Source organism: Psammomys obesus, unplaced genomic scaffold (assembly GCF_907164565.1).
Source record: "Psammomys obesus unplaced genomic scaffold, mPsaObe1.curated_primary_1811, whole genome shotgun sequence".
In the NCBI taxonomy this organism is placed as follows: Eukaryota; Metazoa; Chordata; class Mammalia; order Rodentia; family Muridae; genus Psammomys; species Psammomys obesus.
The window spans coordinates 19,194,973-19,214,257 of NW_026596079.1; the positions used below are offsets into that span (position 1 = coordinate 19,194,973).

A 19,285-nucleotide genomic window follows, 5' to 3' on the forward strand; every position below is an offset into this window, starting at 1 on the left:
CACAGCATTACCGAGAGAATTCGATGAGGTACAAAAGTTTTACTTAATGAATCAAAACACCAGTAACAAAACATGTACTCACTAAACAATGTCATTCCCTCCTTCCTGACCTATTGGTTCTGTTTTTTATTTCTCGTGCCTCAGAATCTGGAGAAACACAAACCATATGATCACTCACGTACACACCCACACATGCATGGGTACACACACATACACATACAAATAAATGTCTAGGACCTACCCTAACCCCTTGAAAGTACCTGGATTGAGTCTCTGCAGCCTGGGGAAGATGATGCCCCCTCAGGCATTGCTGAGCAAGACTTTTTTACCCTGTGCCTAAAGCTGTTGCTGTTTCCACCTCCTTGCACCTGAAGCCCAGGGTAAGTCTATTGTTTGCATTTTAGTCTGTCATATAGTAGCTGATTAATCAAATGTTTCATGCTGGATTTCCGCCCAAAGTTCTTGGATATCTTCATTGGCACCTCTACAAGAGGAGAGGCCTCTTAAGGGCTTGAGGAAAAAGAGACGTTTTTGTTTTCAAATGAGTCGACAGAGATCATTGGCTAGGAAGGGCACATCCTTGGGCACCTCGCCTGGGAATCAGAAGGACCAGGCCAGACTTGAGAGCCTGTTTGCTGGGTTTCTCATCTGTCTTTAGCAATGGCTAGGCAGAAAGACAGGTAGCCAGCTGAGAAGCACTTTGTGACAAAAATTGAAGACATTGGGTGATTGATTTTAAGGTGACACTGTCAACTAAAGTGTGCCCCATTGTGGGGTGTGGTGGGGCGGGTGTTTGTGGCTGAGATGGCTGTTGGCATCTTCTCCTGCTTTCCCAAATTTTCACACCAATGCTCAAACACTGTCTTCTCTGCTTACCCCAGATGGCGTCTGCAGACAAGTCATTTGTGGCTTAAGGTTTCCCGAGTCTTTTTGTCATAGGTTGTTCCTTGGCTCATGGATGCTTAACCTCATCCAGGACAGGCGGTGTCAGGAAGTTAATGGCATTGTTTCCATCCTCAGCATGAAGGGCAGCAGTCGGAGGCTCTGATGGCCGCTGATTGGTCAGTTCGGAGGTAGTCATGCCCTGTTCTCTGAGTATCCTGTGCGAGGAGACCCAGTGTCCACAATGACCTCTCACTTAGCATGCCCGTTGGCTAGTTTTCCCCACTCCTCCCCTATGCTTACTGGAATCACCGTAAAAATAAATCAGCTGGACCCAAACCCTTGTGTGAGAGTCCAGCTCTGTGGGGGAAGCGTGTGCATCTCTCCAGGCTCATCTGGCTCAAGGGAGTTTTACATCATTATGTGTACATCTGTTATGTGAGGCATAGCAGCTAGTGTTCTCTCGGGATACATTATGAAGTTCTTTACTTCATAATTTCATTGTGTTTGTGGGCCATCTCTCTCCTCTCTCTCTCTATTACATCTATATAGTATCTATATTATATCTATATAGTATATGTCTCTATCGTTTGTAGTATCTATATGTATATGTAGATACATATAGTATATATAGTACAGATATATGTGTATATATAGAGTATATGCCTATATGGTATATATAAAACACACATACACATATAAATTATTGTTGAGGACAGTACTTCCTTATGCTTGACTTTTTAGTAAAAAGCATTAAAACCTCATTTTTTTAAATAGGAAAGGGATATGACAGGTCAGTATATCACATGTTTTAAGGGTCTCTACTGTTACATGAAGCATTTACTTTAGGTGTGTGTGTGTGTTCACATGGTGGTGAAATGCAGTTCAGAACACGTATGTATGGGAACCACTGTGTTCTGTGCTGATGCAGAGTTCATTTTTCCTTTCCCTCCGGTACCAGATGTCCACATTCCTCTCAAACAAGGAGTGGAGCTGATGTTCCTCACTGTATGCAGTCTTGGCTGTCATTCACAATGACCTTGATGGGTCAGTCACACTTTCTCCAGGGAACTTCAGTTTAGGTGGAGGAGTGAGAAGCTGGACAATGGGCTGAAAATGTTTCACTCCAAGGGACCATTGGGAAGATACTGTGTCTAAGAAATGCATGCTCCTGAATGCTTGAACTCTTTGATTTTCTTCCATTCTGAGACCTGAGTAAGTTGGTTCTGTAAAATACCTGAGACCATTCTGTTCCCCCTTCCTTTTTCTCCCGCTCTATCCCTCCCTTCCAGTTTCTGTTGCTAGAAACCAAAAACTTTATTTTAAAGGTTTTGGAATTACCTGACCCTGATCCTAATACTTCTTTGCTATAAGATCATGGGTTATCATATAACTCCTAAGTTTCAGGTTTCTGTCTTACAAAATGAAGCTTGGAATGTGAGAATGAAGATCCTAGATGCTATTTATATGGCTACTGTTTCACTTTTTCTTGGTGTAGGCAAGAATGTATATGTCACATTTTACTTATCTCTGTTTTAACTAGTGATGACTTTCCAATCTATTAAATATTTATGGTATAAATGATGAATAATGCACATTTCACCCCTAAATCTACAGTGGAATTTCTCTAGATAGCTGCAATGTGGCTTTTGGTTGATGCTATTCAAGGTGACTTATTGTTCAGAAACTTAATATGAAAAGTTTCCATGTCCATGTATTAGGAAAAGAAGAATATGTAATAATGAAATCATAGCACATAAAAGAAAAAAATCAATCACTTTGATACCACTAAAATTAAAAACATGCTCTGTGAAAGACAAAGCTAAGGAAAAAGATCTAGTTACGTATTAAGAGAAAATAGTTTGAATCACATATCCAACAAAAGATTTATATTTAGAATATATAAAATTTTCCTTTTTCTTTTCTTCTTTTATTTTTTTTCGAGGCAGGGTTTCTCTGTGTAGCCTTGGCTGTCTTGAAACTCACTGTGTACACCAGGATGGCCTCAAACTGAGATTCACCTGTCTCTGTCTCCTGAGTGCTGGGATTAAAGGCATGTGTCACCACAACCTGTCTGAAATATATACAATTTTCAAAGCTCGAGAAATATACACTCTAGTTTAAAAATGGATGAAAGACTTGAAAATATTTTTCCCAAGAGAAGCATCTGGAGGACAAAGCAACATATAAAAAGATGTTCAATATGATTAATCATTAAGGAAAAGCACATTAAATCCACAATGGAATAAAAGTACTTGCCTGTCAGTATGGCTAAAATAAACACCACAAAAATATCAAGTGCTGATAAGAATGCGGAACGGGTAGAACTCTTCTGTGTTCCTAGTAGGAATAAAAATGCTTCGAGGATATTGGAAGAGATTTTTGATAGCTTCTTAGTAAGCTAAGCACCCTTCTACCCCATAATCCAGAAATTCTCCAATTTGATATTTACCCTGGAAAAGTAATTTGTGTTCACACAAAAATCCTCACCTGGAATTGTATTCTTAACAGCCCTAGTTACAGCCATCCCGAACAGGAAATGATCAAAATGTCTTCGGCAGGTGACGGATTGACAACCTGGGGTATATTCGCCTAATGGAATGCTTTGCACTCAGGAAAAAGAGCACAGTTTTATGGTGCATACAATCAAGTTGGATAAACCTCAACGGCCTTATGACTAGTTCAAGGAGTCTCTGTAGCATGGAAGATACCCAATTCTTGCTTGCCTGTCAGTCTAGCTGAATAGGCAAGCTCTAGTTTCAGTGAGAGATCCTGTCTCAAAAAAAAATAAGGTGAGGTGTGACTTGACTTAGACAGCTAACATCAATCTCTGACCTCACGCACACACCCACTTGTGCAATCACATACATACACACCGAAACTGTGCCACAAGTTTGTTTACTGCACGGTTCTATTTATGCAGAAAACATTAGAGATTAGGAATTAAGGCACAGTGGAGGGTTTGACTGGAAAGAGACAGAGTTCTTTGGGGGTGATAAGACAGTCCTGAATTCTGATTATGACGGTGGCTGTATCAGTCTATACACATGTCAACATTCATAGAATATTACATCAAATCATCAACTTCCCTCATGATAATTTAAAAGCTGCTTCTCACTATGTAGAATAAGGCTATAGTTGCTTGTATTTTGATATCCTGTAGACATGTCCTGTCTAAAACAGCAGACCTAAGGCACTTATGCTAGGTCTGTGCCTGCTAAGACACAGTTTTAATGCAATGTGCATACCGGATTTTAAATGTGAAGGCTTAGTGTGAAAATGTGAGTGTAAAATATCTCAGCAATAATGCATGTTGGTTACATGTGGAAACAATACTCTTTTGAACATAATGGGTTAAATAAGTGAATTTTACTTTTTTCTTTTTCCTTAGCATCTGGTTACAAGAAGATTCCAACTGCAATATACAGCGTGTCCTATATTTTTATTGGATGGCGTTGCTTAAGTTGTCACCATCAGGGAGAAATGGAGAGTTCTAGAATATCCTTTCTGCGGGGTACCATCAGATGTATCATGGACACCATTCAGGACTCAACAAGGGCCATCCAGACCTGTGCCTGGAGGCTGCTCACTTCCTCCCAATCTGTCTAGGGAGGTGACTTTACATCTGCCTTATTCACCGTTTGATTGGCATTTTGTAGCCTTCAGAGGCGAGAGGGTTAGCAGGTACTGCAGTGGGTCGCTGTGAGATGGTCTAGGATGGAAGACAAGTGTGTAGAAGCACCCAGCTTCACTTAGCTTGGCATCGGTTTCATTTACTGAGATTTGAGTTTGAGTGCTACTTCATGCAGCTCTAGGTCTATCTCAACCCCAGGTTTTTAAGAGAAATGGGTTTCTCTCTCTCTCTCTCTCTTAACCTTATTGAGTATTTTGTCCCTAGAACAAACAGGAAAGAAGTATTGGAAGCACCTGTTAAGCTTTAGGAAATACTTTTGCTTTCATTGTGTCCCATAAGTTTGGGTATGTTGTGCCAGAGGGAACAGGATGGAAGCCTTCCATAAATGTCCTCTGAAAAACTCCACCCCAGCTTCAAGCTGGGACTGGGTACTGTATGAATGATGGTGTATTTTTAAGTGAACCATTCATGAGCAATTAAAGAATTCCTTTAAACATTGTTAAAAACAAAACAAAACCCCACCCAGCAGGGGATCTAAGCAGATGCTGGGGCTCACAGCCAAACTTTGGGCAGAGCCCAGAGAGTCTTATGGAAGAGTGGGGATAGAGTGGGGATATAAGGACCTGGAGGGGACAGGAGAGCCACAAGAAGACCAACAGAGCCAACAAATATGGGCCCAGGAGTCTTGTGGAAACTGATGCACCAACTAAGGACCATGCCTAGAGAGAACCTAGACTCCCTGCTCAGATGTAGTCACTAGGCAGCTCAGTCTCCATGTGGATTCTGAGTAAGAGGAACAGGGGCTGCTTCTGTCATGAAATCAGTTGCCTGCTCTTCAATCATACCCCAACCCCACCCCGGGCTAGGGGGTGGCCTTGCCAGGGCACAGAGGAAGAGGATGCAGGCAATCCTGAAGAGACTTGGTAGTCTAGGGTCAATTGGTAAGAGAGGAGGGCTCCCCCTTTCTGAGGACTAGGGAATGAGGATGGGAGAAGAGAGAGAGGGGGATAGGACCCAGAGGAGGTGAGGGAAGGGTTATGATTAGGATGTAAAGTGAATCAATTAATAAAAAATAAGAAAAATTACTTTTGCTATTTCTCTAGTTGAGGTTTGCCTGTATGGTGTTTGCTCTCCCACCTGGGGCTCAGACTTTTCTCTCTCCTCCTTTCCCTCTCTCTCCTCTCCCTGCCCTCACCTGTCCCTGTCTTCTTTACCTCTCCTCTGTATTCTCCCATTTCCCTCTCCCTTTCTCTCCCTTCCCCCCTTCCTCACTCCACAGGCATCCTGCCCAACTTTTCTCCCTGATTCAGCATGGAGAAGGGCCAAGGCAAGCATTCACACAAAGAATGACGCTGCCTGTCAGTAAACACCCACTCTTGTGTCATGCTCCCCTGTGTGTCAGAGACCTCCCTGGACTCCCCATGTGTCTTGAGATGGGCCTGGACTCCATGTAAGGTCCTGAACCCTGTTTAGCTCTCCAGCCTGACTCACGAAGATTTCAAAGCTGTGCTCTGTGTTGGCAGCATTCAGAGATTGGAAGCTCCCCTAAAAGGCAACCTGATTGCCTTCCAACCATCAACATGGGTTGTGGCAATTTTCCTGGATTCAGCTTCAAAGTCACAAGAGCCTAGGCATCCAGCATTGAGTCCTCGCAAAGGCTGCCCTTTTCACTTGCCTTTAGTACTGATGTGCTTTTATTAAATTATTCTTGTTGCTTGCTTCCTGCAGCTCAGTGTAGGCATCAAATGTTAGGTGGGCACAGAGAAAATGAATACTTTTCCAGACTAAATAGCTTCATAAGTTTTCATCAAAGGAACCATTAACTGCTTGCCTAGGCATGGTGCTCTGTGAGGCTCTGAGGAAGGGAAGTTAAACAGACAAGACTGGCCTTTCAGGGCTTGTGCATGATGGTGGCCAGGTGGCTACCTGCTAGGGTTACCTTGATTGCCAGTAAAGGAGCAAGGTTCCTTCGTATCCCGAGTTCAGAGGGCCATGTGATCTCAAGGCGTCGGAAGTGGCTTCCTCAGAGGAGTAGCTGTGTGGTCCAATGGTCAAGCAGGTACATTTTGGAGCTGAGCAGCCTAGATCTGCACCTGGGCTCTTCTCTGCAGGGTCCTCTAGGGTGCATAAGTTTCTGAGAACTCAGTTTCTCTCATGATAATTCAGATCACGATATCTACTTCATAGACGGTACTCTACCCACCATTTGTTGATCTGTTTGTATGAGCCAGGTAATGGGAGTTTTTAGCTGCGTTAGCAACAACACCACAAAGCAAAATTGCTCTTGCACTTTCCACAGATAAGGACACTGAGGCTTAGAGAGAATGCCAGATGTGTCCATGTTGATACAGCATATGCAGGGAAGGACATTCAATTCCAGAAATCTGTCCCTGCACCCAGACTCTCCCCAAGCCTGTTCTCAGAGATAGGGAAAGGGGCATGGAGTCCTGCAGGTGGGTGTAGGCAGCAGGGATTCCTCCTCTGAGAAGCACAGAAATGATTGCAGGGAAGACTGTGTGAGCCCAACGTGTAACCCCCGAGTTTGTTCCACTTCCCTGCCAGGCTACATGTACTAGACTCCAGACCCAGCAAAGTTCTTTTGTGGAGATACAATCTAGAGTCTCTCTTTCTTCTTCTCTCTCCCTCTCTCTTTCTTGTCTGCTTTGATTTCTTACTTAAAAATGTTTTACTTTATGGATTTATGTGCATGCGTGTGTGTGTGTGTGTGTGTGTGTGTGTGTATGGGTGGTATGTACATGTGAATACAGATCCCTGCGGAAGCCAGAAGAGGCATCAAATCCTCCATGTGATTTATAGACAGTTGTTAGCAGCACCTGAACATATCAATCCTCTCACCCCGATTTCCATTGTTGGAATTACAGGTACGTGCCGCTATGCCCTGCTTTTCCTAACTGAGAATTGGTTGCTCACCTTTGTGTGTGTGTCTTCATGGACACAGCCATGTATCCCTTAACCATAGAGGGAAGTCACAAGAACTCCCTTGCTGGCAATTTTGTTGTCATGTGAACGTTCTGGAACAAGCGCACAAGACCTTGATGGTAAAGCCTAGCATACGGCATGTCCATAACCTATATTCTGTTGTTTTTTGGCTGCAAGCTGGCAGGCAGGTTTTGAGCATTCTAAGCAATTGTGGCACATGGTATTTGTGTGGTAAAACAGATGTAAACGTAGAGAAGACGCATTGACAATACAGGGGACTTTTCAGCCTTTTTATAGTCTCATGGGATCACTGCCATATGAGTGTCATGGATGGCCATATCACTCTGTGTCACAAGATAGTGCTGCATTTCTTTTATTTGGAATATAACTTTGTAATTATGTTTATGTACAAAAAGCTTAGCAGTGTACATTTAACCCAGGTTAGTGGCGAATTCTCTGGCCTTTGCTATTTCTAGCTTGGAAATGCGAACCACAGATTAGGACCCAGGACCTTGCTTCCCCAGTGGGGGCGGATCTCATTGTATCTTTCGTTGTAATTGGTCCTGAGAGCCTCCACCAGCTTAGCCAGCGAGCCCTTGTCTTCCGAGTTAACCTGTGTGAAGGCAGCAGTGGGGCAGGTCTTCCTGTGACCAGCCGCCCCAGCCTGGCCTCTCCCTTGATGATGCAGTTGGGGACGCCCATCTTTCCACACAGGGCAGGTAGAAAAACCACCAGCTCAGTGGGGTCTACGTCATGCGCAGTCACCACCAGCTGAGCCTTCTTGTTCTCCGCGAAGGTGGTGACTGTACTGGCCCCTGCTCAAAGGACAGGTGCTCTCTTAGTTGGGACGTCCCCTTTCCCAGCAGCTTTCTTCTCAGCACTGGCCAGTAGCCTCCGCTTCTTCTCCTGCTTTGTCTCTGGCCTGTACTTGTGGGCCAGCTAAAGCAGTGGGGTAACTGTTTGCCTGTCCAGGGCCTGGGTGAACTGGTTAATGGCAGGAGGTGCTCTGAGCTGCATATAGAGGATAGCCCTTTGCCGCTGCAGCCTGATGTAGCCGGGGCATTTAAAGAAACACGTGAGGTCTCTTTTGGGTTGGATACTTTGCCCAGTGTAGAAGTTCTTGGGCCTTTTCTCAAACTAAGGATTGACTGCACTTTTCACCTCCAGTTTCTTACATTAGGAATGGCATCTGCATAAAGATGTGCATTGAAAAGGGGCACGAGCTTAGCCCTAACCATTCAGGGAAATGAGTGTCCAGACAGCTATATGGTCTGTTATCTCTTCCATGGCTGCACTAGGTCACCTGAGCTTACAGATTTCCTCCAAGCCAATGTGAAAAGTATTACCCATCCTTAGGAGGCTGGACAGTGCTGGGATTAGGGGATTTCATGAAGGATTCCAAATACTTGGGTTTATTGACTAAAGCTCCTATGACTTTCTACCCATTTGACACTGGGAAAATGACTTAATGCCTTTAATCTAGTTTGGCTGTCTCTAAAATATATACTTAATATGTAGAATTGATGATTAAATATTTTAAAGTAATAGTAGGAAACCATCCAGCCTAGAGTCTGGTATGTACTGTCCCTTACTAGACATTGACCATTTTTATGTCTTATCTGAATATAAAAAAGAGTAACCAATGCTGATGTTTGTCATGTATTATATTTTAACTTATTTAATCATCTTTATAGTTTCATGTGGCAGGGACTATTATCATCACTGTATGGATGACAACATTGAGGCCTGGAAGGGCTTCTCATCTGGGCCAGGGTCTGAGCTCCACCTAACAATCAAAGCTTTACTCTGTTACAATGTGTATAGCGTCCTGCAGCTGGGAGCTGTGTCTGTCATCTTTGAGGACACATAGTTTTCTCTTAAGATCCCGTGTTAGATTGATATTGGTTGCCTGGAGCATCATAATGGGACAGTTTCCAAGACAAAGCTTGGACTCTGGGAGCAAAGAATGATGTGATTAATTAGTGATACTTGCCACAGGCAAAAGAGTTGGCGTTGTGAGCACAATATATTCGGTAACCCCGATCTATGAAATGCCTAGAGCACGGTGGATTTAGTCAATTTATTAGCAAATAAAGAAAATAACAACCAAGCAGCTAAGCCGTTGACTGCTTCCCCCATCTTTCAGTGTGTTTCCCACTTTAAAGCCATGTCATGGACATAGCAGCGGACACCCCTTGTTCCATGAGCTCTCTCTCTGGAGATTAATGCTGAATATATATCCCAACAGCAGTTCCTCTGGCAGACACGCTTTAACTGTTAAAGAGCAAAAATATCAATGGCAGAAGATGTTGTATTTATCCTACCCATGTTGCTGTCATTGGCTAGGGATGCAGAAAGAAGTTGGGGGAACGGCATACCATGATGAGAAGAAGGGGTCCTTGATTGTAGGGTTCAGTTACTGTACAAGGAAGAACCCGTCAGCTGACAGGGAAAATCGCCCACTGTAGCATGCATCATTTGTGGAATTTCCTGCAGGGAAATGTTGAACCGGGTTTCCTCTGTACAGAAAGTTCTTAGATTTTGTTTTAGCTTCCCTATCGCCAGCCTCCCCTCTTGACTTTTCATCTTCCATGTCTGCTTCTCCCCATCATCACGCTCTTCATTTTTTCTTGTATTTTGCAGGCAATGATTCTACATTCATTCTGTACACAGAAGCAGAGATGACAACTAGGGTCTTAGAATCTGGATGATAAATCAGTTTCGCGATCTAGGCTAGCTGTGACCAATGGCTTGGGGTATTAAAACACAGCCAAGATGGGATCCATTAGTGATGCCTGCTCTGGGGGTGGCTAGTAGACAGGCTTCTGTTGACTCATGTCAGGGTGGAAAGTTCATACTGTTTTCATGTCTTTGGTTTGGGTGAATGTGTTCAGGATTCACTAGTTTCAATCCTATGCCCCTTTTATGTGAATCTTGGATGTATCACAGCCTCTGTGTTCCAGGACTGTTTTCTTAAGAGAAATACTCTGAATTATTATTTGCAATAATCCTTGTGACATGGTTGTAAATATTGTAAATATTGTAGGCATGATGCCCATGTATTCAGTCACTCATCCTACAAGAACTTGGGTTCTGTATATGTGCTGGTATAGTGTGAAGTACTGGGGGTATAGTGGGGAATAGTAGAGATGTGGTCCATTCACCCAGAGTTCAGGGTCTGCTGGGGGATATGTATTCATTTCCTGTTGTTGCCTAACAAATGGTGACAAATTTAGGGGCTTTGAAGAGCTGCTTTCTCTCCTTTTCTGCCTGGCTTAGTTGATTATTAGTGTTCTCTTTGCCGTGGTCAGATACTTGACAAGATTAACTGAAGGGGGAGCGTTTACTCCAGCTAACAGCTCAAAAAGCATGGCGGTAGCAGCGTGAGCCAACCCAACATGTGTCTGTACATGAGAAGCAGAGAGGGATGAATGCTTGTGCTCACCTCTCTTTCTTCCTTTTTCCTCACTCTTTGGCCGGTTCCTGGGATGCTGCTGTTCACACTGAGGTGGCTTTTCCCTCTTTAGTTAAGTCTTTCTGGAAGTATCCTTGTAGATAAACCCAGGGGTGTGTTTCTATGGTGACTTCAAATCCAATCAAGCTGACGATGACGATTAACCAGCACAACTGGCTCCCTACTAAGTCTGAGAAGGTTGCAGGCAAGATGCCTACCGATCTGTGTTCTCATTTGAAAGCTTGCCTGGAGGAAAGTTGGCTTTGAACTTCTTTTAGCTTGAGGACAGAATTCGCCTTCTTACGATGGTGTGGCTGTGGCCTGAATTCACTCTGAAGTTCTGGATGCCACTTGAAGGCAGCTGGAATGGCACCCCACCCCAGCTCTATGCCGTATGGACTTCTTCATCTGGCTGGCATCAGGGGTCTATTTCCCTTGTCTGTCAAAAACAGTATTATGTAGCAGAGTGTTAGTACTGAAGTTGACATTCCCTCACCTTGCTGATTAAAATCAGGTCACAGGTCCCGCTCATTCTCAAGTGGAAGGGATTGGGTAACACCGGAGCGATTACTGGAGGCTCTTTAGGCTCTTCCCCACAGGATGAACTGACAAGCAAACATAACAGTACTGTAAACTGCCATGATAGGAAAGATTCAGAGATAAGGAAAAATGTGTTGGAGGGCATGGACAGTCTTGAGAACACCGGGGAGGATGCCCTAGAGGAAATAACTTTTAAGTGGAAACCCTAAGGATGGGCCTAATTAGCTACTGTCCAGAGGCTAGTTTTTGTTCTTTTGATTATCATGTGACACTCAGAATGGGAAGAAAAATATAATTCTTTAGATAAAAACTTTCCATTCCTGAACACAGCAATAGTCCTATACCTGCTATGGTGACTCCCTTTTAAAGTCAGATTCTGGTCTCATATTCGGAAGTGGAGACAAGCACCAAGCCAGTGTGGGGGAGTGTGGTGGGTTGGGAACAGGATTATAGGGATGTTTCTGTCAAGTCAGTATTAGTTCGTGTTATGTCCTCATTTGGAGGAAGGAGGCTGATGGTGGCTGTTGGACAGAGTGGGAAACCCTCCATCTGCTCCAGATGGCGCCTATGGCCGAATGTATAGATTTCCTTCCCCGAGAGTCTGTTTAAGATCAATACTAGTTATCACTCAAGGTCATGTTACAATTTGTTGAGCCTTTAAGGGAAGCTATTTGCTGTTACTAGGAGGCCGTGTCATGCTTTCGAACATCTGCTGTGTGACGAGCGCTTGTTCAGCCCCAAGTGTTTGGATTTTTCCTTGCTGTTTAGCAGAATTAGACGAGATGGCAGAGGAAGGTTGTTTTCCTCTTCCCCACCGCCTCGCCAGTTCTTTGCCTCATGGGCTCCATCTTGGTCCTTATAACAGCAGTTCTTAGCCTGTGGGTTGCGACCCCTGCAGTTGCACAGTGGATATTTACATTACGGTTCAGAACCATAACAAAACTACAGTTGTGAGGTATCAATGAAATAATGTATCTTTTGGTTGGGGCCACCACAACATGAGGAACTATATCAGAGGGTCACAGCATTAGGAAGGTTGAGAACCACCGCCTTAAAAGAATCCTGCCCTGACTGTGGCAGAGTGGAGCATCAGTACTGCTTGGATGGGTAACATCAATTGACAAGATGTCAGCTTACCCAGGAGACAAATCTCTCGGCATACCTGGGAGGGATTTTTTCGGATTGGGCTTCTTGAGATGGGCAGATCCACCCTTAGTGTGGACAGCGCCATTCCATTGCTGGGATCCCAGACTAAGTGGAAAAAGCGGGCTGAGAGCTCTTTATGCTCTTTATGTTTCATTTCCCGAGGGCAGATGAATTGTGATCCACTGCCTCGTGCTTCTGCCTTTCTGGCCATAATGGACAGTAACTTCAAACTGTGAGCCAAAATACACCCTTCCTTCACTGAATTGCTTTTGTCAGGCATTTTGTCATCTCAATGAGAAAAGTACACAGCCATCCACTCTATCTCTAAATTTTCTGACATCCTGTCTCACTCATGAGGATCACAGTGTTTTGATGACATGCCCATCTGTCCTCATTTGCACTTTACCATATGATCTTTCCTCCAGCCAACCTGACAACATTCAGTCCCATCTCTTCCCGAAGTCATTCCCTCTTACTCTCTGCCTCATAGAGCTCTGGTGCCTACCGTACTGGATGGCCCAGCCCAGCCCGTAGGCCGTTTTCTGCAGAACCCCAGTCTTAAGTGTCTTCTCTGCCTCTCATTATTGAATTTAAATTTTTAAACTTTATTATAAAAAGTTTCAAATTAAAAAGTCACACACCAGAATTAACCAAACCCAGAGACTATACAACTCAATAAACTTCCATATATTTTTCACTCTCTATCATTTTTACCTTTCAAGTTTAATCTTTACAGTGTTCTGACCTCAATACTCGTTGACTTCAATGGCCTGTAATCGTGGAACCTTATTGCTTTTCCCAGAACCTTATTCTGTTCAAGTCCGCATACCCTATTTGTCTACCTAACATCATGATCCACTAATACAATCACTCTCTTGTATGCAACCTCAACAGATTTCTCCTTTTCACTTCCTGGTAGTAGGTGGCAGAAACCTGAGCTATTGCTACACCCAGGCCTCAGCCGTCTCCTCATTTCCAGCACTGAGCTGCATGTGGCTGGGCAAAGCAAGGGGTGCTGCTGTGTGACACATGTGAGCCCCCCACTGCCACACACAAAAACACAGGCACACACACACACACACACACACACACACACACACACACACACACACACACACGTCTAGTTTCTTCTGTCTTCCACACAGTCATTTCTAGCCTTGCATTATCTTCACATACTGCTAATATTCTCCATCAGCTGACAAGCCTGACTTCTATTTAGGAAACCGGAAAGAGTCTGAGGAACTCTTATGCCTTCTGGCTCTCCAACCTTTGGGCACACACTTGGCCTTTTCTTGCTGTTACTATTGTGTAATTTTTCATGCAACCTTTTGGGACAAAACTTTTTTTCTTTGTCTAAATCTCATCCTCTCCCTCCTGGCAGTCACATCATTACTGAGTCTTTGTTTATCCTGTAAACAGTTATTAGTGGCTCATCTGTATCAGTAGATAGACATAGTTTCATTTGTCCTCTTGTGTCTTTGTGTTTCTGGTTCCTTTTACCTGCCATGATGTTCTGTCGAATGTCTACATAGCTTACCCTTATAGGAATTTTATTCTTGCACAAATAGAGCTTGACTAGTATATTGAAAATTGCAAAATTTCCCTCTTCCTAGCTTCACTTTATTTTCAGATGTAGTTGTCTGTCTTTTTTTATGTGTATGAACACATGCCTGCATGTGTACATGTGAACATATATGTGCATGCTGCTGGAGGATGCTAGAATGTCTCCTGGAACTGCAGTTACAGAGAGAGGTTGTGAGCTGCCACGTGGGTTCTGGGAACCAAACCCCAATCCTCTGTAAGAGCAATAAGTGCACTTAATCTCTGAGCATCTCTTGAGGCCCAAATTCCATTTTATTTTCCTTCATAGTACTGACCATCACTTGACAAGCTACACACCTATTTCATTTTTCATTTGGTGCTTTGGTGTTACGATATTTCATTTTTCCCCATTGTTATATTCTTAGCATGTAGAATAGTGCCTGACATGTAATAAGTCTGCAATCAATGTTTGTTGGAAAAAATACTCCATGACTTCTCTTTCCCAACATTCCTCCCAGTTTATTGCAGTGGTGTGGTTTTTCCTTATCAAAAAGGATAGCCATTCAGAACACCATCATGTACACCTCTTTTCTGGGAATCTTAAGAGCAATGCCTCTTCAAATTTAATGTGAAGTGAAAGCATCAGATGGTCTTGTTAAAAGGTGGGTGACAGTTCAGCAGGTCTCTTGTGGTTCAGCATGTCTAAAAAGCCCCTAAACGATAAACATGCAATGGATGTAGCTCACGCCCAAGTAGGCAGTCTAGTTGGCTCATATTAGATCTCACTCTTCTTTTAAATAGAGTATAAATATTTACTTAGCGCCTCTGAGCTTCATCCCAATGGTTACATGTATGGGTAGTTACTACTCTTCAGCTTAGTAATATTGCATTGAATGTACAGACCAGAGTTTGTTCAGCCATTCACTCATCAATCAATACCCTCCAAATGTTTTGTTATTATGAACAAAGTAGTTATATCCATATTTGTATATAAGCTTTTATTTGAACATATGTTTATATTTCTCTGGGATAAATATGCAATCACTGGACTATACAGTAAGTGATTACTTAGTTTCACAAGAAATAGTTAAGTATTTATGATGGAGGCTCTATCGTTTTATATTAGCACCAGCAGTGTGTGTGCAAGACTCATTTTCCCTGCGTTTTCACTAGCATTTACTAGTATCTCAACTCTCATTCTAAATTTTCTAAGAGATGTGTAGGTGTGTGCTTTTGTAGCTTTTATTTGTGTTTTCCTGTTGGCCAGTGATACAACTTTTTCTGTGTTTTCTAGCCATCTGTCTCTTTGGTGAAGGATCTGTTCATGTCTTCTCGTCAATTTAAAATTGGATTGTTTGTTTTCCTGTTGAGTTCTGAGAATTCTTTGTATGTTTTAGATATATGGCATTTGTCAGACATGTGGTTGACAAATACTTCTTTACCTGCAGGCTCCTTTTTTCATTTTCTAAAGTCTTTTATAGCCCTCCATAAAATTCTCACTTTGGAAAACCCCAATGTCGCCTTGAGTGCGCTGGGCATAACCACCCCATAGGCTACTGTTTCCGAGGGCAGCCTGGGTGGAATCCGGCTTGGGTGAACCTCTCAGGTCTGTCATAGTCCAGCCAATCACCATGACCTTAGTTCCATAGGGAGCATTGGTGAATACATTTCCAGCACACCACAAAAATGATCCCTCAAAGCAAAAAAGGGGTGTTCACAAGAGACAGAACAATTTTAGGGCAAGGCATTGCTGACCCAGAAAATGAGTTCATGGTATCCTACCCTCCTTAGGACATTCCCAAATGCCCCTCATTCTTCAGTGTAGAGCCAGATTCACCGTTCAAAATGTCAGGAAGCTCACAGGTCATTTCATCCCAACACACAATAATCGACAGACTTACATTTCCAAGCTCGACAGCCATACCACTGGGATGGGATTTGAACTCTGAGCAGCCACAAGTGTGACTTGCCCCATATTGCCAGATGAAGTGTGAATCCTTTCAGGGACTGCCCAGCCTGTCTGGACCTGGGTGGTGCTGCCATGGGGATCACAAACATGCAGGCCTCTGACACAGTGCAAGAAAGGGACGGATTACAATCCCCCACCTTATGTAAATTTCCACCACAGGGAACAAGATTTAAAAGGAAAATAATTATTCATTAATCATTATCATGCAGGGTAACATGATTCTTTGATTCATTTTAGAAAAAAAATAGGCTGCCCTGTTGTCTCACACACTCAAAGCTTGTAGGCGTCCAAGATTTGCCCGTTACCTTGTCTTAACACATACGCTGAGTTATGTGGTCAAGAGAATGACATTCCTTGCACACACAACATAAGCTAATTGGCCAGGCACAGATAGTTAAATAAATTGTGCTAGTCTCAGTTTCTGGAATGGAGAGAGAGTCCCCCTTTCTGCTTTCCTGTACTCAGATGGTATTCTGTATTCTGAGCACACCTGCCTGTGAGCCCAGAGAGAGTTGAACGCCAAATACACAGATCAGGCCTCAAGAAAGGTGGGAGAGAGCCAGGAGAGGGCAGTCATCAGAGCAAGTGGGGCTGTTGCCAGTGATCTTGGCCACTGTCACTCACCCTTGGGCTGGTGCCTGGCCAGGTAATGGCTTAAACGATGTGTGGAGTGAGTATATGAATGGGTGGCTGCAGCGGTGACTCTCAATTCTTTAGTTGTCATGGAGCAGAAGGACATAAAAAAAGAAAAAAAAACAGATTTAGACAGTCTTCAGGAGTTTTAGGCTGGTATATATTCTGACTTGAACTTGATATCATTTTTTTTTTAAGGTAGCTCTCCTTTCTTTTTCTCTTCAGAATGCTTATCCCAGTTCTTCATGGCTAGGCTAGCTTGCCTTGGCCCCCTTTCTTTCTTTGTATCCTCTTTATTTCTGCTTTCCCCCTCATTCATTCTCTTAGGTCATGCCCAGCTTTGTTTCTGCTCTCCCTTCCCTATGCATGCTTGCACCACTGCCAACTGCTGGACTGGCCCTGAGTCCTCACAGCTCAGGCTAAGTGACGCCAGTGATGTCCACTGTGTTACAGAGTCAGTACACAGCAGCCTTCCATCTTAGTGAAATGCAACCTACTTCAGCTGCATTTAGAAGAGTCACCCTTTGTTACAAGTTCCCTACTTTCCTGTCAGACATACTATTTGATACTTATTTTACCCCTAACTTTTAGCACTCTTTCCCCACCCCTTCCCATTGTCTTTGGAGTTCTAGCCCCCAATTATTGTGTGTCCATCCCACAATTCCCCTTATAGGAATATTGCCCTTTGTAACATGAACCACTGTAGGATCCAGCCAGGCCATCAAATATTCCCTCCAACTTCTGTTATTTATATTATTATTATATATTTAAAATATATTATAATATAATATATTGCATATTAAATAATTAGATGATGATGGTGATGATTATGTTTATGGGTGTTTTGTCTGGATGTAACCATGTGTGTGCCTGGTTACTGTGGAGGCCAGAAGAGGTTTTTGGGTCCCTAAGAATTGGAGTTACAGAGAGTTGTGACCCCCACGTGGGTTGTGGGAATTGAACCTAGGAGCTCAATTAAAGTGCTCTTAAGCACTGAGCCATCTCTCCAGCCAATTGACTTTACAGCTAAGGATGTCAGAGATCATGTTCTCTGAGCAAAAAGCCTGATTGCAAATTAAATCAAGATGGGAACACAGACTAGGAAGATGTTTACGCTTTGAATATGGAGTGTCCCCAACAGGCTCATGGATTAGGGCTTGGCTGCCAGTCAGTGGGTCTTGGCTCAGTGTTTAGTCAGATAGAAAGCTCCTCCGCCAGCCACTCACAGTCAGACTGCAAGCGCTGTGTGTCAGCCAAGCGGGTCACATCTGCACTTGAAAGTAGCCTCCTGCCTCATTTGTCATCTCTGGCCTAAGCTGCAGGCGCAGGCTTCTGGACACAGCCTCCACAGGCTTTTGTGGCCAGGCCTCTGTTACAGGTGGAGACTGGCTTCGTGTAGTCGGCTGCTCTGATCAGCCGGAGAGGGCACCCACTTCTCCCTCCTGCGCTCCCAGGCATTTGCTGGCGTTGATCCTTTATTCGGGACCACAGCTTACAGCCTTCTCCTGGCACCGCCATCCCCGCACCAGGACCTGGGTTTTTCAGCTTCTGCCTCAGGCGTGCCTTCCCCAGCTTGCTGTGAACTGCTCTATCATTGCATACAGCAGACGTGCTAGATCTCGCGACTGATCACCTGCAGCCGTGCCTCTGTCAATCACGTCTGCAAGTACCTATCCTCCTTTCCCAGCTTGCTTTAGAGCTAGGGTCTAGGGACATGATCTAATTCTGCCCCAAGGAATTATGGGAAACATGAAGACAGATTCTTTTTTTTAATCTTTTTTAAAAAAAATTTTATTTAACTTTTATTAATTACACTTTATTCATTTTGTATCCCCCCATAAGCCCTTCCCTCCTCCCCTCCCGATCCCACCCTCCCTCCCCTTTCTGCATGCATGCCCCTCCCCAAGTCCACTGATAGGGGAGGTCCTCCTCTCCTTCTTTCTGATCTTAGTCTATCAGTTCTCATCAGAAGTGGCTGCATTGTCAGGGTTCTAGGTTATCTCCACGAATAGTCCTTGGTTGGAGTATGAATCTCTGGGAAGTTCCCTGTGTTCAAATTTTCTTGTTCTGTTGCTCTCCTTGTGGAGTTCCTGTCCTCTCCAGCTCTTACTATTTCCCACTTCTTACATAAAATTCCATTCACTCTGCCTGCCAGTTAGCCATCAGGCTCAGCATCTGCTTTGATAGTCTGCAAGGCAGAGGCTTTCAGAGGCCCTCTGTGGTAGGTTCCTAGTTTGTTTCCTGTTTTCTTCTTCTGGCTTTCAGAGGCCTTCTGTAGCAGGTTCCTAGGTTGTTTCCTGTTTTCTTCTTCTTCTGATGTCCATCCTCTTTGCCTTTCAGGTGGGGATTGAACATTTTAGTTAGGGTCCTCTCTTTTGCTTAGTTTGTTTAGATGTACAGATTTTAGTGGGTTTATTCTATGTTGTATGTTTATATGAGTGAGTATATACTGTGTGTGTCTTTTTGATTCTGGGACAACTCACTCAGGATGATCCTTTCCAGGTCCCACCATTTACCTGCAAATTTCATGATTTCCTTATTTTTT

At 43.7% G+C, this 19,285-nt stretch overlaps 1 pseudogene; it reads right to left on the reverse strand.

Moving 5' to 3' along the window:
- Positions 1 to 7,887: 7,887 nt before the first annotated feature.
- Positions 7,888 to 15,771, reverse strand: LOC129690830 (60S ribosomal protein L7a-like; annotated as a pseudogene).
- Positions 15,772 to 19,285: the final 3,514 nt, after the last annotated feature.